This window comes from Misgurnus anguillicaudatus, chromosome 15, assembly GCF_027580225.2.
Source record: "Misgurnus anguillicaudatus chromosome 15, ASM2758022v2, whole genome shotgun sequence".
In the NCBI taxonomy this organism is placed as follows: domain Eukaryota; kingdom Metazoa; phylum Chordata; class Actinopteri; order Cypriniformes; family Cobitidae; genus Misgurnus; species Misgurnus anguillicaudatus.
Window position 1 is genome coordinate 8315568 of NC_073351.2, and position 24151 is coordinate 8339718.

The 24151-nt window shown below is 36.4% G+C and overlaps 1 long non-coding RNA gene across 1 annotated transcript in view; it reads left to right on the top strand.

Moving 5' to 3' along the window:
- The window catches only part of LOC141349689 (uncharacterized), a 43694-nt gene extending 35604 nt beyond the window's left edge, over positions 1-8090 (top strand). Inside the window, exons 2-4 of the long non-coding RNA XR_012357651.1 lie at positions 7346-7423; positions 7584-7659; positions 7848-8090. This is a non-coding gene — a long non-coding RNA (uncharacterized lncRNA). The remainder of the gene's footprint in view (positions 1-7345; positions 7424-7583; positions 7660-7847) is intronic.
- The last annotated feature ends 16061 nt before the right edge of the window (positions 8091-24151 follow it).

Below are 24151 nucleotides of genomic sequence, written 5' to 3' on the forward strand. Positions count from 1 at the left end.
CTGAATGTACTGATTGTAATGCTATTTCACGCAGTCCTCAATCGCACACGACAGCTGGACGCTTACATCAGATGTGAAACTTTGTCTTCAACAATCACGCCTGCTATCGAAAAGCAAGTTACCTTACTTCACAGAAATCTCAAAAGGTTATTTTCCACAGAAACGAGAACAACAAAGCGTCCTCCAGAGACTTGCCACCGTATGCATTCAACTCACAAGCTTTACACATTTCAAAGTGCCATTCTTGTTTGGTACGAAAGATGAAAGTTTGGCTTTTATGTTTTACATCGCTTTCGCTATTTATGAAGGCATTTTTTATTTATTTCAGTAAAGCGGCTTCGTTTTTAATTAAAGTAAATATATAAATAAAACGGGAAAGTGTTAAAACATTCATTTGTACTTTATGCAGTTGTTTTTGCTTTGTGCAAACGTCTCGACTGTCTTAAACGGCAACTATTTCAGTCACTCTTTCTTAGGCAAAATTTTATGCAAGTCACGCCCAGGGGACATTGTTTTGGGATTTTTTTCTATTTTGACATTTTATTTTATGACATCATCTATTAAAGTTTTTTACTTTAAGTGTGCTCTTCACTTCAAATTTTTCACAGTGACCTAAAGGGGTTAAATATGCATCACTTATTTGTCATTAAAAATTATGTCACATTATGTTTTTGAGGGATACAAATGTCCCTTAGTTGTTCTTCACGTTTCACCTCGTAAGAACTCTAGTCATCCAGTACTTTAACAACTGAGTGAAATCCGCTATCAAATGGTTTCGAGCAAGAGGCTGCTGAAGATCGTAAGATGTTTCGGGCACTGTGGGACGACAGACTTCTCTTTCATTCACCCCATGTTCACTCCTGATGCTCAGTGGACAGCTGATACGGTCAGCACTTGGAGCCCCTTGCTGATCCGTGTGGTTCATGCTGTGAAACAAACCTGTAAGGAGTCCAGCTAAGCTTGTGTTTCGGGAGTGTTGAAGCCTGGCTGCTCATTAATTGAGTTTGCTGTGTGATATATTAGACATGGCAGTGGTGCATCGGCAGAGGCTTAACTCTCAACACCAGGCTTATCAACTGAGCTGTGCAAGAGCGAGGCTGCAAACCGTGGTGATGCACAGTCTTTCTGTCATTAGATTAGTTCGTTTGTTCAAATGCAGGCTTTGAGATAAAATATACTTTTTTGATTTCAACTTTTCTTACAAGTTTCAAACATCTACTTGACTTCAATTTTTGGGCAAGAAGAAATTCATGTTGAAATAAATGTTTCATACTGTAGCACCACAGACCCATTGTGTTACATTGAATATTAGTAGACTTAGTAGATTAGCCTCCTTTATATCAACTAACACACTATTGTTATGATCCATTAACAGAAATTCAACTGACTGTAAGTAACTTTGCAGCTACATTAACCTTAAAGCAACACTATGTAGTTTTTTACCTTTAAATAATGTCTCTAAAATTATTTCAGTGATATTTCAGTTTTTAACTGGACAAACTGTACTGTTGCTGCAACCTGAGCAGCCTCCTAGCTGCTACAAGCACACTCTGAAAGTGTCGGTGGAGGGTAGGAAACACAGCCCCGTCCCTCCCCCTGCCTGCAGAAGAGTAGGCCCTGTTGCGCTTTTCAACCACATGGGGGAGCTGTAAGTCATTTTTACATGGAAACTACATAGTGTTGCTTTAACGTCTACCTTAACCCTACAATTACAATGTAAAAGATTATTATCGTGTACGTAAAGACAAAAAATGCCTACATGTAATAATGGATAGTCATTGCATGTATCAGAATTAGATATTTGCATGGCCGTAGCCAGGGTTTGAAAATTAGTAAGGTCCAGGGTGGGGTGTTAAGAGAACAAATGCTATCCAAGGTGAAAAAGTTGCACTAAATACACTTTTTTTTAGTTCACTTAGTAAATTATAGTATTTTTGGGCACTAATTTTGTACCAGTATACTGTACCAAATTTGTCTTTAGTACTTCTTAAGAGTAACATCTAAGTGTACACAACTGTGCTATTTTGAAACACCATTTATTTCAATACATTTAAAAATCTTATTTAAGTATTACTGGTATTTTGTATAGCCTACTTGGTAGCACTTTATTTTACAGTACGTGTACTTACCTTGTACATATATGATAAGTACCTGTCATTAACCCACACTTGCCTGTAAGTACTAAATACTTATAATGTACATTCATTTGTAAGTACGGTAGTGTTTCTTGTTAGTTACAGTATTCCTACACTATAAGGGGCCAATCACACCAAACGCGTTTATGGCAGGTGCCTTTTTTTAATGATATTCTATGGGCAGTGAGCGTATGCGCGCTGTTTATGTGCCCCGAACGCTTTGCAATTTTTTTGCCGCCGGCCGCAGCACGCGTTTTTGAAGGAGCACTGAGAGTGGAAAAGCAGGCAACGTCATTTGCGTCTTTCCATTGTCCAATCGAATGAGGGGAGAGGCGGGTCTTACGGTGTGGTGAGGGAAGTTTACAGTTGCTTTGAAGAACCGGACTCCACTCGCTCACTCTCTCCTGTGTGTTTGTGCACCTCTCACCCTCAAACAAGGCCAGAGCAAGCGTCCTCTTTTTAAAGTTTTTGCTAATGTGACAGATAACAGTAAAAGAGCGCTCACGCTTCAATATTTGATTGACAAGACTCGGTGGTTGCCTAGTAATATAAGGCATTGTCCACACGAAGCCGGTGCATTACCTATCCGATCATTTTTTCCCTTGTTCTAAAAAAATAATCTGTAAACACGAAACCACTGAAACCAACTGAAAGTGGTGTAGTATATATGAAGAGTTTCGTTGCAAAACGAGATAACCACCGTTTTTTTAATTGTTCAGAAATCTCGTTTTTAGGTTCCAATTAATTCCAATTAATTTCAATGCAACTGTAGTTGGTTTGTTTTGATTTAAACCTTCATAACTTAAAAAATACAGCTAAGTAGCACCATAAAACGAAATAATAACATGATAGCATAATAATAAACATGTTTTGACAAAAATGTTAAAAATGGATTTATCTCGTTTTGCAACTAAACTCTTCATATGCCGGGCCAGTATGGGGCGCTGTAGTTCTGCCACAGATATACACTAAACACGGAGAAGAAGACTTTGAGCATGCGCATAACCAACGTATGATGTTGTCCATTATCACTTGTTGCTCACCACAATTGCATAGAAGCAATAGATTTTGCTGTAATAAAGCTAGTAGGCTTTAGTAGCTTCTGTAGCACGAACACAATCACGTAGTCCGCCGTTATTGTTGTTGCTGTTACGTGTGACGCTTCCGAGTTCCGACACGTGATGTGATGACGTTTTCGCTTCACAAAATATATGGATTGGCTGTACACACGAAACCGCAAGGGTGTCGATTTCAGATTTATCCACTTTAGGACCCGGTTAAAAAAAATTGCGGTTTCAGTCTCCCAAAACGCCGGATCCGTGTGGATGAAACACCAATACGATCAAAAATGTGTACGTATACAGTGATACACGTCTCCGTGTGGACAGCCCCTAAAAAGCCGCTCTTTTGAAAAAAAAGCAGTGCGTCGCGCCTTGCGTTTCCAAACGTTTAATCTAGTATTACCCAGTACTTATCTAGAGTTACATAATAACTGCCAAATATGTACCACTGGTAAGTACAGTAATGATACAATTTAATTACCATGTAGATACTCAAAAGAAATACCACACATTTGTCTGTAAGTACACCATATTTACCATGTATGTACAAGGTAAGTACACGTAATCTACCGAATAACTTTACAACTAACTTGTTCTTGCTAGTATTTAAGAGTAGTTTTAGTACATTCAAGTATACTTTATTTTTACCTGATATCTAATGTATTCGGTTTTAACTTCTTTGCCATTTTACACTTTGGGTACACACTCTATCTGACTGTTTTTGGGGGACAGACTGTTGACTAAGGGTGGATTATTTATTTATTTTCCATGCAACAATGCTGATTATTATAGTCATAATAAGCAATATTATTAACAAGATGTTAATGTCAAGATGTTAAAACATAATGCTTATGTTTTGTTGAGATTAGCTAGTTAATATATTTGGCATATTTCGTTTAAACCAAATTGAGCTACATCTTTTTTTACACAAGTTATTTTCTGTGTTTTGATACTGTTGATACTCTTACAGACACAATCATGATGATTTCTGCTTTTGTCTTATCGTATGTAGTATCCTGTCAGCAATAACCTGCCCGCGCTGAATGATGAATGACCTTATTTGATATCTGGTCACCCAGTGTTGCAAGATATTAGTATGAAAAACAAAAATATTAGGCCATAAAAGCAAAGTTCGAAACTCGTCTTTCGGAAATAAATCAGAGAACACTAACCTACACCTAATTATCACTTTATAAATATCCCAAAGTGTCACATAATTGCTAAAACACTATGTCTAAAGAGGATTATACGTTGTTATCAGTATGTTTGTTTCCTGGGTTTAAACTCATGATTTTTTTTGCTGCTTACGCAATGCTACCACCAAGCTATACAGAAACACATATTATGTCAATATTTCAAGGAAAAAATTAATGCTTTTATGTCTATTTTTTTGATCTGAGCCATTAAACTGACCACAGTAAACTTTCAATACACAAGTGACCCTGATTATGACTTTAGTTGGGTTTTTTACATGCAGGGTCACACATGTACAACAATGTAGTGTATAATTATTTATATATATATATATATATATATATATATATATATATATATATGCATGTTCCTAAATTGACACTCAGTCAAACACTGAAAATATAAATTGTAATTTACTGTAAAGTAATTAATATAAAGAAGTTATAAGTTCCAGTATTATTGTTTGTCTACAGTGCTTTTTCAAAATGACTATTTCCACACTGAATTATAAGATCATATAATGACACTAAAAACATGAAAGTGAGCAACAGTTTATAAACATATGTTAGACAAGACCTAGATTTCTCAGTTATCTCTCGAGTGTCTTATCTTAATTGAATTATTTTTGGAAAGTTAGAGGAGCAATTATCTAATATTGCTCACTTCTTGCTTAATTAACTCAAATCCATTTGGGCTTGTATTAAAATGGCGAGGTGAAAATAGCTTTCTTAATATCCTCGTAAGAATGGTTTTGTCAGAAGCAAACAAAATTGTGATAATCATTTAACAATTATCTAGTGTGTAGCAATTATGGCGTAAAGCAGGTCAGTCTCAAATGCCAAAACTATAAGCAACACTTAAAATTAATCATTCTGCACAATAAATTCAAAACATGGTGGTAATAAACCCCAGCTAAAGATTTTAAAATGATATCAGGTCAATCAGTGTATTTTCTATTCAAATTTAAATTAAAAAATTTTTGAAAAAAATTCCCTTTCAAAACTATTAGTGCTGGGCAAAGATTAATCGCGATTAATCGCATACAAAATAAAAGTGATTATTGGTATAAAATATGAGTGTGTGCTGTGTCTAATTATTATGTATAAATATATACACACACATTCATGTATGTATTTAAGAAACACTTTCATGTTTATATATATTTATTTATATTTTTATATAATCTATATTAAATATAAATAAATAAAAAATTATATATAAATAAAACAATTCTGAAATGAATATATGAATGTGTGTGTGGTTAAATATACATAATAATTAGACACAGTACATGCACATATATTATGCAAAAAATCACTTTTATTTTGTATGCGATTAATCGCGATTAATCTTTGCCCAGCACTAATATATATATATTTGTATATCCTCATAACTGTTCATCAGATTTAGGAATTGTAAGCCTTTTTAAAGTCTAGATTAGTACTATATTTTTTTTCACTATTTTACAGAATAAATATGTAGGCCTGTGGAGGCACTTGAAAGAATTAAATAAAATCTACTGAACTAAAATCTAGTCTGAAACTTTAGGGTTTGTACTCTAGTGTGCTTAATGCTAATGAACTGTGAAGGATGTAACACTGGTAAACTGTTGACACAAGAAATCAAGCGAGGTTTAAAGAATTAAACTGAACTGTGAACAACTCGCACATCAGGATAGAGTCTTGTGTGAGTCAGATAAGCATTATAAGGTTTTATTCTTCTTTCATGTTTGTCAACAGAACATGCCTATGTGTGAAACCATCCAATTAAAGCAATGAAAGTTTTCACAAATCTAGTTTGAACTGGAAATAAACTTGAACTGGAATGTCTTTCTTTTTGCTCATTTATTTAATGCAGACTTTCCACGAGAAAAACACATTTTCTAAATATCGTGTCCCCTTTAATATGTTTTGTTTAATAAAAATTTTAAGTTATGTCATACATTTACTTCGGGGGTCTACGAAGGTACACAAGGGGCTGCACGCTGAAAAAGATTGAGAAGCACTGGTCTGTGATGTACTGTGAAACAATTTACAATCCATGATGGTCTTGATCTAATGGCATGGGCCGTTATCAGCTGACACAGTTGGATGTTTTTAATTCCGTGGGGATAGAGTTGTAAAGTTATATTAAATGTGACCAAATGTGTCTGAAAGTTTTCACAAATCCCCTAAAACAAGTTAACCGGCAGGAACTCTAAATGCATCTTCACTGGAAATAGCCATCCTTCCTCAGTCACAGACTTGAGACTTAATGGACAAAAACTTTCATAAATCAAACTGGTCAAAGTGATGGTCCTTTTATTCATTAAAGGCGTTCGGCTATTCGACTTTTGAATATTTAAACATATAGTCTCAAAAATAAAACCAGGTATCAGGCAGATGAAATAGGTCATCTGAATTCACAAATCACAATGAATAGTGCCATCAAAAGGATCATGCATTCTTATACAAGTCATATTAGGCTCAATCAGAGTTTATTATAAGAGACATATTTCACCGGTCAGATTTTAACCCTACCTAAATAATCAAATTATTATAGATCCCATAATAATCCAGGTAAAATAACCGCTTTGCAGCGTCTTTGCTCCTCCTGTCAGTTACCTTTGACAATAGATGAGAAAAGGAAACTCTTGGAGCTATTTAAGATTTTCCATTTTACACTGTAGTAAGAATGAAAAGAAAAAGAAAATAAGGGGTATCTTTCGATCATTCCATATACATTTACAAAAAACGAAAAACGAATCATATTTTCATGTATTATTTCTATTCCTTTAATAAAAAAATAAAACTAGGAATTGGTAAATTTTTCTGTCTGACAGTCTTATCAAGTCTTACTAAGGAAAAGGAAGCAAACACAGCAATGGCATCTTTAGTAGGGCACACACATACAGTAATCATTAACATGATAAATTATCATATAACTTATAATACCTTTTCTGCACACCTTTTTCAGATGGTTGTATAAAAATGCTTTGTAATGAGTGTTCGCATATTTTGGAGAAAACATAACGTGAAAAGTCATATGAATGAGGTAAGTTTATGGAGTATAAGGAAGTTTATTATTAATGTTTGTTAATGTTATGTAATGGAAATTTGTAATGAATGCAGGACATTAAGCAAAAACATTTAGCCTGCAAAATCAAATTGTTTGGTTTCTTGTTTCTGTTTTTTGGATTTTATATCGACTACAGAATGAACGGAAGATGCACGGCTACACAATTCGGACAACCAGGCAGGTAACACGATTGCAGGACTGCATTTGCTCAGGCAAGATCACTTTTACTTTTCTTCATAGTTTTAGAGATTTAAAGAAAGCCCCAATTTTACACTGTCAAAAAAAGTTTGAAAGGGTAAAACCTTAGTGACAGCTTTTGTACCTTTTTTGTATCAAACGAAAGCATAACTTATTTGCATGATTTTTGTTAGAAACATAAATAACATTTATTTACATCCAGCAAACAACAGGTGAAGTGGCCGAATCATGTGGTGTCCAGAATATCTTAGAGACTTGAGGGTTGTTTTTTTGACATGGACCAGTAAGCATCCAACAATTATTCCTCAGAACACCATAGCAACACCATAGCAACCACCAGGAACACTCTAAAAACTGCATGGTGATGTACTGAACTCAAAAAATCTGCAGATTAGCAGTATCAAAATAAAACAACTTAAAAAATAATCTTTGTACAAAAAAAATCAGTGTTTTAACATAAAACTCTAATCAATAAAGCCAAACTGTTTACGAAAAAGTCATCTCACCCCCTGAAATACTGAGCATTCTTACATAATTATTATCTTAAAGGCACAGCACTACAAGTGCACATTGCTTGTCTAGCTGACATCAAACATTTTTTACAAGTGTTACTGGCATTATTACTAAGAGATTTTTTACCATTGGGGAACACAAGAGAACTGCCGAATCACGCAATTACCACATCAGCCATGTAAACACGATATTTAGGAGACGGTTAATGAAGTACCACAGCTGAGAGCTCAGAGTCTGCGCTTTGAACCGTAAACCTCTGGGCCTGAAGCATAAAGCCAGAGCAGATGAACACACAGAGGCTGTGACTCGAGGCTTGTAAAGCATGTTTCAGCCTAAATATCTAAACACTGGCTTTTGTTTGCCAATACTAAACCCAGATAAGAAGCTGCGGTCGGCCAGCCTCCAAGTTAGCCTCCTGAGAAATTTTCGAAATGACAATTTATCTCTTGGGCTGTGAAGACCATCTTCTGAAGCAGATGATGTGGTTTCTTCAAAAGAAGACAGAAATTTTTGTAGGCCTCTGATTTGAGTCGTCTTGTGACCGGATTATACGTACTGTATATGGTCAAACAGATTAATGTGCATGTTGCTTTTTTAATGGAAAACTCTGAAGTTTTTCCAGATCATTCATTATTATCACTTGTCCATAAAAAGCCCTATTTTAACAATGTACGCGCATTGATCTAAAGTGCATGGTGCAAGTGCACTTAGGGCATGTCTGAATCAATGAGAAAAATGGTTTGTGCCCATGGTGCACAGTCAAAAGGGTTGTTCTCTTCATAATGAGTAAATTAAACAATTGAACAATTGTGAAAAGCGATATATAAATACATTTAAACTGAATTTTATTGAAATTGAATTAAATCAGTGTTTTTTGGGAGTAATTTGTACTAAAACAAAGACAGTCTTATCTCCCATCTCCTTAAAAAGCACCCAATCGCCATGCCGATTGCCTATTTACATGGCTGAGTTTGTACAACCTGATCTCAGGAATTTCTGTGGGATAGTGACAGAATTTTTTGTTCATTTTTCCGTGGCATTTTCACGTATTGGTTACTCAACTGTTTTGTCCTATATTCTTACCATTGTCGCTTCGGTTTAGGGTTAGATTTACATAAAATCCTTACCCAAACCCAACTCTAACCCCAACGCCAGGCGACAATTATTTAAAGTTTAGAAAATATAAAAGAATAAATTAGAAAAAATACTATAAACCAATACTTAAAGTGACATACTAACGCAAACACCAAATCTAACCCTAAACCTAAGCAACCATGGTTTGAAAATAGGAAAAACAGTTGAGTAACCAATCCGTGAGCAGGTGCGATTCCAGGATTTTATCAATGGGGGGGGGGGCACAGGGGGACCAAGAACCAGTCAGAGGGGGCCAATCAGAAAATTCAACTCAAAATAAATACTGGTTTAGAAAATATTAAGCACGATTTCCAAAATCTTGTGCAATGCCACGTGCTCTAATATATTCTGTTTAATATATTCTGTTTTATATATTTCTGTTCCAGAATAGTTCACTTTAAATAAATTGTCATAATTTACTCATCCTAAAGTTATTTCAAACCTGTATGAGTTTTTCTTCTGCTGAACACAAAATAAAATATTTTGAAGAATCTTAGTAGCCAGAAAGTTGGTGAACCCCATTGACTGCCATGTTATTTTGTTCCTACATATAAAGTCAATGTGGTCCATCAACTGTTTTTGGTTACCGACATTCTTAACTCTTTTCTTTTTTGTGTTCAGCAAAAGAAACTCATACAGGTTTGAAACAAGTTTAGGGTGAGTAAATGACCATTTAAATTAAGTGAACTATTCCTTTAAGTAGGCTAAATTACACAGAGGTGCATATGGTATTAGTCAACGTTCTCACATATCAGGACCGTTGGGAAAATATTACTTAAAAATCTGTTTTTCTACTCTGTCTGATCTGACTTTCATTGTTTGTTATATTGTATTTTAACACAACTCAATGCTATGTTTACATATTATCTGTTCTGAAATATCCTGTAAAATCCTGATTTATAAATGCGACATTGTCTGACAAACCTACGTGGAAAACACCGTCAACTTTTAATTCCTTTACTCAGTGTCATGTGAGAGAGGCACTGTCGAGGTGTGTGAGAGAGAGAGGCGCCGCTAAATGCTTACAACAGCGAAACAAGCCGTTTTAAATAGTAAAATAAAAATGTAAATGGTTATCATGAAAAATCTATTTGTGGTGGCCAGTGTTGATTCTATGGCGGCACGCCCGCTTCTTCTTTGCGTTCGCACGAGTCTCAAATCAAACAGTGATTGACAGCGCTCTGGTCAGGTTGACAGTAAATCTAGCTAGCCCAATGATATTGGAGGGGGTGCAATCATATTCAAGGGGGGTCGGTGCCACCCCGTGCCCCCCCCTCTAGACACGCCCCTGTCTCCACAAAAAAGATAATCCGGGTTACAGGTGAAGCGGCTCTTCATGCCTTCTAAAGTCCTGTAAACTTTCCTCATTTAAGTCCAAAAGACTCAACAATAATCTTTTACATTTGAATCCTTTAATATTTCATATATAAAAATTGTGCCTGCTGGTATGCATCCATGTGTGTATATTTAGCAAAATGTATGTGGGTTGTCATATCATTTATATGCGCATATTGAATGACCCCACTGCCAGGGGTTTCCAAAGTGGTGCCCGAAGGCAGGTGGCCCGTACAGAGTCTGTGGGGTGCCCACCAAAGCACATTCTATTAATAGTCTCAATTGTAATATTTTGTATTACATATTCATTATATTACATTGGCTTGGTTTACGTATGTTAACATTTTAAACAATAAAAAAAACATATCAACAAGTAAAATAAAAAGTTTTAAGTAGACTACATCAAAAAGTAGTGTTTTATCTATTGTGGTAGCCCTTGCTCACAAAAAGGATGGGGACCCCTGCTTTAGACCATAATCTATTTAAGTTCCCTTAAAATAGCAACAATGCACCTGAACACACCTCATTTTCAGACCAGCATGCCCATGTGTGCACAAATGGGTGCAAATGCATTTATTTAAATAACGTGGCGCTGTATGTGAAAAGGATAACTGCAAAAACTAGCAAAAAACACTTGCGTGGCACCTTGCCGGGTGTATGATGGGGCCCAACATTGTGGCATGACATCTGAATATTACAATATCTCCAACAGAAGGAAAACAAATACACTGATGATAACAGATGATTTGTCCACCAAAACATCCAAACCTTGGCTTCTTTCCCATGGCTGGTGAAACAATGGAGTCTGTGAGGGATTTGACATGCTGGGTAGTCTATGGAGGAGAGCCCAGACACTAGCCACTATTTATTCGTTATGTTAATTTTTCAATGTCTGGGCATCTGCTTTAGTTTTGAATGTTTCAAATCTGATCCTCGAATGATCTTCGTACTGCACTTTTACATCTTCTCTTACTACTACAAAGATGGTGCCAAACTCTTGATCTGTATCCATGGAAACCTTTAGTCTGGTGATGCCTCTATGAAAGCCACAGTCATTGTCCATCTGATAGAAATTATTCAGAGCATCTTATGAAATTTGAGCATTTTATCCTTAACCAGAAAAAGTTGCAGTTCCCATTGTGCTGAATTATTTATAAGTCTCCTGGAAAAACCTTTTTATTCAATAAAAGGGAGAAAGAAAATATTACATGAAAAGTCCCAAAAGAAAGCCTTGATATGTAAACATGCAGGAGATGATAAAATCTAAACATAGCTGCTCTGTCTAATATTACCACAATCATGAAAATAACAGAGGTCTTGTCTTTCAATAAGGTTTTATTATACTGACCATATCAGTATGTTATAATATAGAAAGGCAGTTTATTAATGACTTCAATGTTTGCACGTCTGATCTTTTATTATAACCCATGAAAGTATCAGAAAAGACATTAACAATATTGATCCCAGAGGGGCTTTTCAAGAAAATTGTTATCCTTTATGGCTCCATCTTTGGCTTTATAAACATCTAACATCTGAAGGCGATCTCTTGAGGCCTATTTTCACTCCTTTGGTGGAGGATATTTTTATTTTCGTTTCCACTTAAAACGTAACTGCATTCCTTTAAATGACAGAGAAAGCATCGCATGAATGCTTCAGTGAGCGTTTACCCCTGAAATGGTTTTGATTTTCACACTAGAAATGCTAAAAGTCTGTGAACAAGTCAAACAGAAGAAATTCAATAAACTTTAGTCTCGCTTTAAACAATTAATCAAATTCTCACTCGAGCATGTAAACAAACACAATGCAATGTTCGAGATCTAAATAACTCAATAATGTGAGGCTCACACCAAACCAGTGTTTCAACCCAGACAGCAGACAATTCTGGGCCAGATCCGGATGACTGTGGACATACTGTAGGGCCCTGGCCCTTGAAGATCTTGAAATTATGCTTGTTTTTATAATAATACGGCGTTTTTGTGCTTATTCTCAGTTTGACATGCTTTAGTACACATGTGTGGACGCCTTTTGGGAAACGCGCAGGTGAGCACACGAGGCGACGTCGATCTTAAATGCCGATATTGTGTTGTTTAAATAAACAATTTATGTTATACTGCATCATATACAACTATTTTAATACTGTTGGTTTAAGTAGGCTATTATATCAGTAATTTGTCAGCAAATATTCTGAGAGGACAAAGATACTGGAGTACAAAAATGGCACATGAGTAATGTTTGTTATTAGTTATCATATATGTACAGTACACTATAAGTGCCTTTCATTAACTTACACTTGCCTGCATGTACCACCCACTTAATGTGTATATACCATTTGTAAGTACAGTAGTGTTTGTAATTAGCTATCATATACATACACTATAAGTACCTGGCATTAATTACACTGGCCTGTAAGTACTACACATTTAGCATGTATATACAATTTGTAAGTACAGTAGTGTTTCGCGTTAGTTACAGTATACACACAATATATTGTAAGTACCTGTCATTAACCCACAGTTGCCTGTAAGTACTAAATACTTAAATTGTCCATTCATTTGTAAGTACAGTAGTCTTTCTTGTTAGTTACACTATAAGTATGTATCTGATATTACCCAGTACTTATCTAGAGTTACATAATAACTACCAAGTATGTACCACTGGTGGGTACAGTAAGGATGCCATTTAGTTACCATGTAGATACTCAAAAGTAAGTACCACACATTTGTCTGTAAGTACAACATATTTACCATATATGTACAAGGTAAGTACACAAACTGTAAAATACAACCTGATCTCACAAAATCGTCACACCCCTAGTTGTTGCATTATCTGGATGGAGAGAGCTTCACGACAGCATTTAACTAGACCGAGATTCTGGTCCTGCTTGTGTTTTACGCGATGGGTGAGTTGTTTTGATTCGTAACCCTTCAAAAAACATATGCTATTATATTGATCACAACATTAGTGTGTAGATTGTAATCAGCGCGTCTTCCCGCGGACGATATGCACATCAAAGGTATTGTACAGCAATATAAATGGTCATTTTAAGACACTTCATAATAAGATTTGTACTGTCAATACATTATGTAAAAAAATCATTGTAGATTGTAAGTTGAAAACTTAATTCTGTGCTGTGTTAGCCATCGAATTTGGACTAATACTGACTGTAATATCTATGACTAAAAATTTCGTTTTGAACATCACATATGTGACCAGTCACGGAAAGTAGGGACACAAGTCGGATCTGGGGCATTTTGAGTTATTCATAGATTCTGAAAGTGCAGATTCTAAGCTTTCCAACGATGTGTAACACATGGAAATCTGATAAGATTTGGAGAAGTTGTGGCCATTTGAATGTAACACATTCAAGAAAGAGAATGCTGAGAAATTTGAGAAAGAAAAAAGTTAACACTTTCCCTTTTCCCTGGCTGGAGAGACAATAGGGCTCATTTACATCTCATTTAGCTAAGCCATACCCCCTGTAAAGCCGTTTTGAGATACAGAGGTTCTACCATCATATGTAGTATTTTATTACAGAAGTCCGAATGACAAAATGCAAAAATAAACAGGACTTTTAACGTTACCTTTGCGGGGATCACAAGTCGAATCCAGTCTGTTTCAGATGTGTGAATCATCCAATGATTTTTGTCCACAAATGCGTATAATCCGTGAAATATAGATATATAGTCTATTTCGCATGAACTTCTGGTAATACAATATAATATACCATCTGAGGACTATTTACATCGTAACATGTAAGGGTATATCAGATTACACTCCGGTATTTACGTTCCGTTAAACACATGAACCCGCCTTCAAAGTTTGAATTTAAAATAGATAATCCAAAAACAGCACCGTCGAAAACGTGAAGTCCTTAAGAGATGTTAACAATCGCTCGCTCGTTCCTCCATCAGCCAATGACTTCATGGAAAATATTGATAGACAAAACATGTAGCCAATTATATAAAGAATACAACGATCTCTGTGTAACTTCTGTGTGTTTGGACAAATAACAGTCAGCCGCATCACTGACTTTATGGGGCGCCGCAGACGTCAGAGCACCGCGAGAGCGAGTCGAAATTAAACTACTCCGTAAGATTTCTCAAAGAGCTCTCGCGGCAGTCCGACGTCTTCCGACTGCGGCGCCCCACACAGTCTGCGACGCGGCTGACGTATATGCGGTTGACTGTTATTTGTTCCGCCCCAGCTTCTTTTATATTTCTTTTGTTTTGTGCGCCCGAGCTTCATTTACAGTCTGGGGAGACGCACGCTATAAGTTTGAAAAAAAAAAAAAAAACTCAGCAAACATGTCTTAAGGGACAGAGCAGCCACGTCACTACAGTCACGTGACTTCACGCTCGAGCCGGAAGAGAAGACAATGCTGAATAAAGTCGTAATTCTTGCTATTTTCTTACCACTGTCGCTTCGGTTTGGGGTTAGAATGACTTTCTGTTACATAAAATGACATCCTTAACCAAACCTAACCTAAAATCAGGCGACAATGGTTTAAAAAGCATACGAAAAAATAGTATAAACCAATACTTAATGTGACATCCTAATGCAAACAGCAAATCTAACCCCAAACCGATGGTTTAAAAATAGGAAAAACAGTTGAGTAACCAATACGTGAAACTGACACGAAAAATAACAAATATTTTGTTTCCTAAAGACGAGGGGAGATGGCGATCATGGATGGAGGTTTGGCAGCGATTTGTAGTTAAGATTGCATACATTATATAATATACATTTTAAACAGTAACGTTAGCTAAGTGTAGTTTTGATACACTTTAGCTATGATTTGAATTAAAGTAATCAACATGTTGTTTATTTTGCTTGTTATCAGACATAAACGACTCTAAAAGAAATTTGTTGTTATTGATTCTTTGTGAGGTTTACCGGAAGTTACGTTTGTTCCACGAAAGCTGTTTGTGCAAACAGTTGTATGACCTTGAGCTCAAATACGACATAATGATGTCACTAATATGCTAATTAGTACATCAAGAACAGATTTTCAATCAAATCGGGACCTAAGAATCGATTCTAAAATATGTACTGATATGTACTTTAGGTACCAACATGTATCTTTTGAGGTATTAATATGAACTCTTTAGGTACAAATTTGTACTTACTGTCCCAGCGGCAGCTTTTATACATTTATTTCTGAGAGTGTATACAAAAAAAAACTTTTTACTGTTGGGAGAAGATTTTGAAGTTGGAATGTTTTACTTTGATGAAAGTCAGTCAAACATCAGGGTAAGTAACAGAATTTTTATTTTGGGTTGAACCGTTCTTTAAATTCTGGGAAAACACTAGGGCGTGTATAACAAAGATGTGATTTCTCAGAAAAAGACTAAACTTCTGAGTAGAGAAAAAAGGTTTTTATTAATCAGCCAGTTTTCAGGGAGTAGGATCAAGCCATGTTGATTCCCATCCCACATCTCATTAAATCTGAATTGAATTTCCTTTAGTTTGCCTTCAGAGCTGATTCACATTCACACCGGGTGATAAACCTCTACAGTCTCACATTTAAATGACTACATTTGCTAAGCGCACACATTTCTATCAGGTTCGACTGCGCTGCAGGTATGTCTATGTATGAGTGGAGAGAGATTCTCAGTGTTTTGTTCACTGCTGAGTACAGGGGCCATCGGGGGCCCTCGGTAAGACATCATTACAAAAAAAAAACACTCTCCACGGCAGTCCGTAGTAAATGTACTGAGCTGAGATATAAAGTCTTTCATTTAAGATGGCTTCATTTGATATATTCATTCAGTTCAAAGAAAGGACCATTTTGTTGGCTCAGTTTTGCAGAAGATCGCGTTGATTCATCGAGTGCTTCATTGTCCAAGTAAGGAAATGGCCGTTGCTATTAGCAAAACTCATTAAAACCTGACAAACCCCTCCACGCCTCTTTATCGACATCCTCTATAGATCCAGCGAGTGTCATTGAAGCATCTAATTGCACCAGGTCTTGTTGCTTATGTCTGACGCATTTTCTTTAAGCAGTTTTCTATTGAGAAATAAATGCATTTGGTTAATGGTTTGCATTGCAGTTGAATGGCAGATCTGACATGGAAATTGTTTACGGTTAGGTGTCATCTGCCTACTTTAAATTATTTAAATGTGTTACGTACTGTAGGAGAAACAGGGAAGAGTTTGTGGTAGGAAAGCTAAATACAAAAAAAAAAAAACAGTATACACCATATTCAGTCCACCCCTATATTGATTCCAAACTGAGACAAATCCCCCAAACTGAGGAATGGACGTCGAAAGCGTGCGCTTTGGACCTGTTTTTTTGCCTCAGGATGCTGGTCATACAGCCATCAAAGGAAGGAAAGTACATCATTTTACAAATTTCCACAGGACAAAGAAACTCAGAAAACTTAGATTGTTAAAATTAGAAAGGACATATGACCTCGTTTGAGATGAGAGTAGCACATTGTGCTCATAATATCTGTTTTAGATATTAACCTGTTGGCTAATTGCTAATTTCTCATGTTGTAAGCATGTCTACTTTTCTTTAAAACACCAATATAGTTCAACAATACAATATTTAATGACAACAATTAAGTATACATCTCCAGTTTGTACACTGTAAAAAAAAACTTTGCTGCCTTAATTTTTTTTTTTGAATCAACTCAGATTTACAAGTCATTTCAACTTACTATTATTTATCTTGACTAGAGATGAGTTGGTATAACCACAGGTGAGTTGTTATAACTAATAAAATTTAGTTGACTTTTCTCAACTATGTTTTATAAGTTGTGACAACTCATTTCTGTTGACATGACTTGTAAATCTAAGTTGATTCAACAAAAAATTTTAAGGCAGCAAAGTTTTTTTACATTGTATAGATCATAAGAGTATGTACCATATATTTTCTTAATGTTTTATCAAGACATGAACATTGACCAAATAACATGTTAATGACTTGATAACAAGCTATTTATGCAATATTAGTTGTGCAAGTATTATTAGAGGTAAAAGTTGTGTACAAATGCTATTTAGTTAGAAATTAATCTTGCTTCTGTTAATTCTGGTCAATGTGCTTAAAAAACTAACAGGATAAAAGTTTTTAACATGCCTTGAGTCTTTTTGTAATCTGTAAAAATTGGAGATATGTACTTGTGTTTTAAATTAATGAATGATTAGCCAACAGGCTAATAACAAAAAGGGATATTATGCATTCATTGAGCTGCTTTTATTTTACAAGGTGGCCACATTCGTACATTTTTTGTAACAATTTGTTTTTGCCCCTGTGATGTTGCGGTTCGGAGTGAGGTTAGGGGTAGGGTTTCATTGTTGTTCTCTTTTACGATAATCGTACGTTTTCGTACGATTCACTTCGTATGAATTAATATGAATTACCCAACTTGTAAAATATGTATGAATTCTCGTAAGATCAGGATGAGAGATTTGTTTTAAGGGGAAAGTAGTGTGGTTTTGAGTTGTGAATAGTTACGTCCTGCCTTAGTGTGTCAGTGTTGTATTATTGTGTTAAATTGTTGTAAATGCTAAAATAAGTATTTTTTCGAAATATTTAGTTTAAATATACAGCCCTTACGTTACATTATATTATATACAGCCAGGGCTTGACATTAACACCCACCAACCCGCCAAATGCGGGTAGATTTCGGCTGTGGCTGGTACGAAAGCCAATCCCACCAGCCACTTTGGCAGGTTGAATATATTTTTGTATTGTAGTTTTCTAAAAAGTTATGTGAAATTATAAACAATGTGCAATGCAACACTGGGAAACTACAACTCCCATGAGCACTCCTGCACCCAGTGCAACGTACTGATACCATTTGTTGAAACGTTAGTACATGTTAACAATATGCAAAAGGTACAAAACACAAAGTAAACGATGACGCGAGTTATCCTCTCCAAAGTAAATCTCTTTTCTTGGACTAGAACAAACGCACGGATTGTAGGCAACAGTTTACTTCCTGGGATTGGTGATGTTGTAAAGACCGACATTATCATAATTCCTCCCGCTTCAGACTCACAGCCTGTAAGTTAACTCCTGTTAGCATTACATTGTGAGCGAATATTTCAAACATAGTAAGGAGCATTACATTTCCGGCTGACGTCAGAGGTATTCAGGCCAATCACAACGTACAGAATAGCTGGCCAATCAGGGACACAGAGCTTTTCAAATCGATGAGTTTTGTACAAAATCAATGCGTTTGTGGAAGGCAGAATATCTGGGGTTACAAAAATGTACGGTATGTGGAAAATAATGTTAAACCACGCAAACACATTGTACCAAATACACAAAATGTTGTTTTTTTAGCAATGAAATAGGTGCACTTTAAAGTAATTTCAAAAAGATTTTATAAAGCATACTCAATATAGACACATCAAAAGCATGCACATTAACACAATGACAATTTATCACACAGGTATCACAGGATGAACGATGGCAGGACCCGCAGGCTCTTATGTGATGCTCTTAATTGATTTCTTCAAATGGTCAGTTGAGCAGATCCGGTCATTCATCACATCCTGATAGAGACAAGTTTCATCTTGAAGGCTTTGTGAAGATGGACAGGATTGAAAGCACAAAATCATTTCCAGGTCCCTTTTCAGATTCACTCTAGTGTGAAACTGGCGCTAAGCTGCGTGACCTGACCCAAAGTGATTCATAGTGCCAAAAAATAACTGATTGAAATTTCTATCCCGATATAGATCACAGACTTGGATTTGTTCAATTTGATTCATTTCAGTCTGTCTTCGGTCTGGCAAAAACGCCATAGCTGTTTCAAAACCTAGCAAGCTGCCTATTTCATTTAGGATGATGCTACCTAGATGGTAGACAGCAAGGCAGCTCAATAAAAAACTGGGTTGTTTTTTCTCAGGGTTGGGTCACTATTGGACAGATCCAACTGCTGGTTTGTTTCAACTGGTCTATTGACAATAACCCAGCAGTTGTGTTAAAACAACCCAGCAGTTAGATTATTTTAACCCAGCAGTGTGTTCTGTACAATAGTGACCCAACACTGGGTTAAAAACAAAAAAGCACTTTTTAGATCTTATTTAAACCAGACAAATACATTTACATTTGTCAGACACTATGATCTAAAGCAATGAACAGTGAATTACAAAGTATCTATTTTTTCAGTATGTGTGTTCAAACCCATGACTTTTTGTACCGTTGTGCAATGCCATATTACTGAGCTAAACAGATGCACTATGAATAGGTAAAGGAGATGAATAGGAAAACATTGTTTTTGGAGGGGTGATATTGATTCTTCTTTAGCCAGAAAAAGGGTCGGCCAAGAATGGTGCTGTTTTTGTAGTCAAATCAATACGATAGTTTCCGAGTAGATAACAGTGAGTTCAACATTATGAAAGTCTTGTCTCTGCAGGCTTATTATCAACCTACTGAACAGTCTCAAATCACAGTCTGTTTACATCTGACCCACATAAGAACTGTAATCCATCCAACTTGTTCTGGACCATAACAGGAGAAAGAATGTCAAGAGAGCTGCATTTTGTTTTCTGCTGGCTTTCATTTTGTCAGGTCAGTGATAAAAAGCTTAAACAGTCTCTATTGCAGGCCCAGAGGATCACTGAAATCATACGCACAACAGGCACGCAATGTTTTTGCATGTTTTAGATGAAACCATGAAGATGTAACAGGTGTAGGTGTAGTATCTGTAAAGAAGTACCGTAAGGATTAATTAAAGAACTAAAAAGAAAACGCTGCGCTGATGGTTTCCTTGGTGGTGTATTTTCTTAGAATGAAGCACACCACAGGCGCATCACCTACTGAAGGGTGCAGTGACGTCATCACGCAGGTATGTCAAATGAGAATAATTAATCCCATAAATACTTTAAACACTTTTGGTGTATGTAAAGTACAAATTGGAAATTATGAATATTAGAAAAATATAATGTAACACGTTAAAAATGCATTTTAAAGAAAATGTAAACAAAGAAAATGTAAACTCGCTTATAAAATCACTTATATTCAATATATCACATAGGGAGGCACTGGAAGGCCGTGCGCACATTCTGCGGTCAGACAGGAGAGACATCATACTTTATCAACTTTGGCAAAAGATAACTTGCAAAAATTCAAAGGATGAATTAATAAAGCTTGCCTCCCTAGGAAAATGTTTACCTTTTTATATATTCTTTGTCTAATAGAAAACAAACGATGATTCAGATTCAGAGCAGTGATGTTGTGGAAATGTAAAGAACTTAGAAAAAGTAATTTGGTTTAAAAGTAAATTTTCCAATTTTAGTAATAAAATGCTTGCTCTCATTACACTTTAGGGTCCAAAGACTACCATATGCCTTATTCAGTCCGCTGCCATGTTGATTCCAAACTGAGGCTGTGAGGGATGGACGTCCAGAGCGTGTGCTTTAAACCTATTGTTTTATATGGATGCCATCAAAACACAGAAAATACATCAATTTACATACATTTCCACAGGACAAAGAACCTCAGAAAATGCGGATTGTTAAAATTAGAAAGGACTTATGACGTTATTTGAGATGAGAATAATGCATTGTGTACATAATATCTGTTTTGGATATTAGCATGTTGGCTAATCGCTAATTTCTCATGTTGTAAGCATGTTTACTTTTTTTTAAAACACCAATATAGTGCAACAATAAAATATTTTTTGACAACAACTAAGTACTAATTAGGGTGGCCATTCGTGCCAGTTCCGCCGAACACGTCCCGAGCATGTTTTCGGGTTCGTTCTCCGGAAGTCGTGCGCATACGTCATCGAGGTTCTCACATTTCAGTTAAAATACATTAGAAAATTAAGATTTATTTCTTTTAAGACATACAATAATTGTAGTTTCATTCTTACCTTGAAATGTAAAGGTTGCTTTTCTGAAATCAAACCCGAAATAAAACCTTGATGACGTATGCGGTCGACCAACGCGACTTCCGGAGAACGAACCCGAAAACATGTTCGGGACGTGTCCGGCGGAACTGGCACGAATGGCCACTCTAGTACTAATCTCCAGTTTGTATAGATCATAAGAGTTTGTCTCATGCATTCTCTTCGTTATGTTTTTTTTCAAGATATGAAGTGTGATTGAATTGATAACAAGCTATGGTACCAATAATTGTTGCAGAAACCAATAATTGTTAAACTGACATGGAGCTAGCTGGCGTGCCACCATTTTTGATCATTTTTATTTCACACCATACCTTTAAAATGTATGGTATCAATGCTGAGTTAAGCCCGTACATTGCAGGATTTTTGCACTCCTATGAGACCATCACCTTATCACACTGTGTGACATGGATCGTTTAAACTTGGGTATGACAAGCATGTAGACTGTACGATGATGACACGGAAGCTTCAGCCGCTGTGTCACACTTTAGCGCAACGTCACCAGCATGGCTCGTGGTAAACAAATACCAGCGCGCAGGTCGTAGCAGCAAACACACTGTGTGGTGATCGTGCTAAATTTCTGACACTGTCAGAAAACTATCGTAGGCTATCTTTGACCTGGGAAAACGGCCGTCTTTGAACCTCTCTCACTGTACGACATAGAACCACCGTTGAAGAGCCATGATCACAGAAATCGTTTGTTTCACGATGGCAATCTTTCGTCTGGGACAGCCAATAATCGTGCAGTGTATCCCAGGCTTTAGGGGGCGTGCACACTTTTACACCCGCGGCCAGCACATGTTTTCAATTGTTTCCAATGAAAGCTCAGCGTTTTTCAAATAAGCCAGCAGCTAGCGTTTTTTCCCCCCTAAACGCTAAGCGTCAAGAGTTGAAAAATATTCAACTTTGGGTGAAAAGCTCCGCTCGTTAATGTCAGTTCTCACACAGCCGTCCAATCGCAGTGGAGGAGGGGCGGGACATTACCACAGCAACCAACCGACTCACAACTGAAATATCAGAGCTACCAAAGTGCTCAGCTGAAAAACAGCTGGCATTCGGCATCCTCCAGGTGTTTTCAGACGCGTTTAAAAGTTTTGGTGTGCACACCCCCTTAGTGTATCAGTGGAAAGTGAGTATAACAATTTTATCTATTTATTTTTTTCTGCACATACCTATTTGCATAAGGGCATTTTCTATTATGCAAAAAGCATTTGTCTGATGTTATGGCTGTTGTTGACAGTGCGTATGAGAGAAGCACTCAACTAAACACAAAAGAAACACATTAGAATGCTAATGTCCTCACATTTACTAAGAATGTAGAACGAGTCAGACATAAACTCCTGAATTCCCAAACTAGACCACATTAAGCAGACTTCATCGAAGAGTAGCAAAATGACAGAACAGAAGTGTAACACGAGACAGATGGACTTATGGGCTCTGTAAAATCCTGCAAACATTATCCACCCGGGATCTGTTGCCATTTATTTACATATGAGAGGTGAAGATCTCCTGCTGATCAGTTTCATTAGCAGAATGCATTTAAAGAGAAATCTTTAAGGACAATAACAAATTAGACACATTGTTTGTGTTTGCACCCCATGTGGATTTTTTAAGATTAAATTTGTGTACTTAATGTTTCACAGTTGGATGGTTATTAAATATCTGAAGTTGATCATTGCATGACAAATTACAACGGCTGAAACTCAAGAGAAAATGTCAATGTAAATGTAACATTACTGGGGTCTTTTTACTCTGGACAAAACATCTTGGTTAGTATGGAGCGAGATATGCGTCTTCACTACACGCGATAAATCAAATGATCTGAGAGAAACAAAACTACCCGAAAGAAAAAGCCATCACACCGATAGCAAAGAAGCATTTCATGAGAAAAAAAAGAACATTCGAGAGAAAAAGTCCTCACACCAACAGCAAAAAATAATAATATTTGAGACTAAAAAAAAGTTTTGAGAGAAAGTATTTTCTCATGATAGAACATAAAAAGTATAAATTTGAAATTTTTAAAATTATTTTTGAGAAAAAAAAATCTCTCAAGTATATGTTTTTTGCTATAAGTGTGAAAACATTTTCTCTAAAAAAAAAGTGTTTCTATCAAAACGCTTTTCTTTGCTCTCGATGCAATTTCTTGCTCTCGTGTCAGGATTTTGCTTTCTCTGTGAAAATTGTGTCATGGGCGTGGCCACGTTCCAATACGCACAACCGGCGCAACGTCATAGAATGTCTCTGAACAGGTTCACGCCCACTTTTGGGGGAAATCGCACTAGACGTTCCATTGACTTCCATTCAAAACAGCGGAACAAAGCAACCCTCGTACACAGCCGGCAGGCGCAAACAACCCACGAAATCACTCAGATTAAACACGCCGAGCAATCATCTGTCCACCCTGCCGGCCACAGAGCGCGAAAGATACATTAACACATTTAATTTGGTCAATATAAAAACATGTCTCTTTCATTCTCCCAGCATCAAATTTGTGTAACAACGCTCCCTATTGGCCAGAGGTGTCTTACCCGGACATTAAACACGTACCTCATCAAGTCAACAGGGAAGCAAGTGAATGATTTACTTCGTATTTGAAAGTTACTTCGTATTTATTTATTATGTCTTTATATTTAGAGTAATGAGTGCACTTTTCCTTCCATCC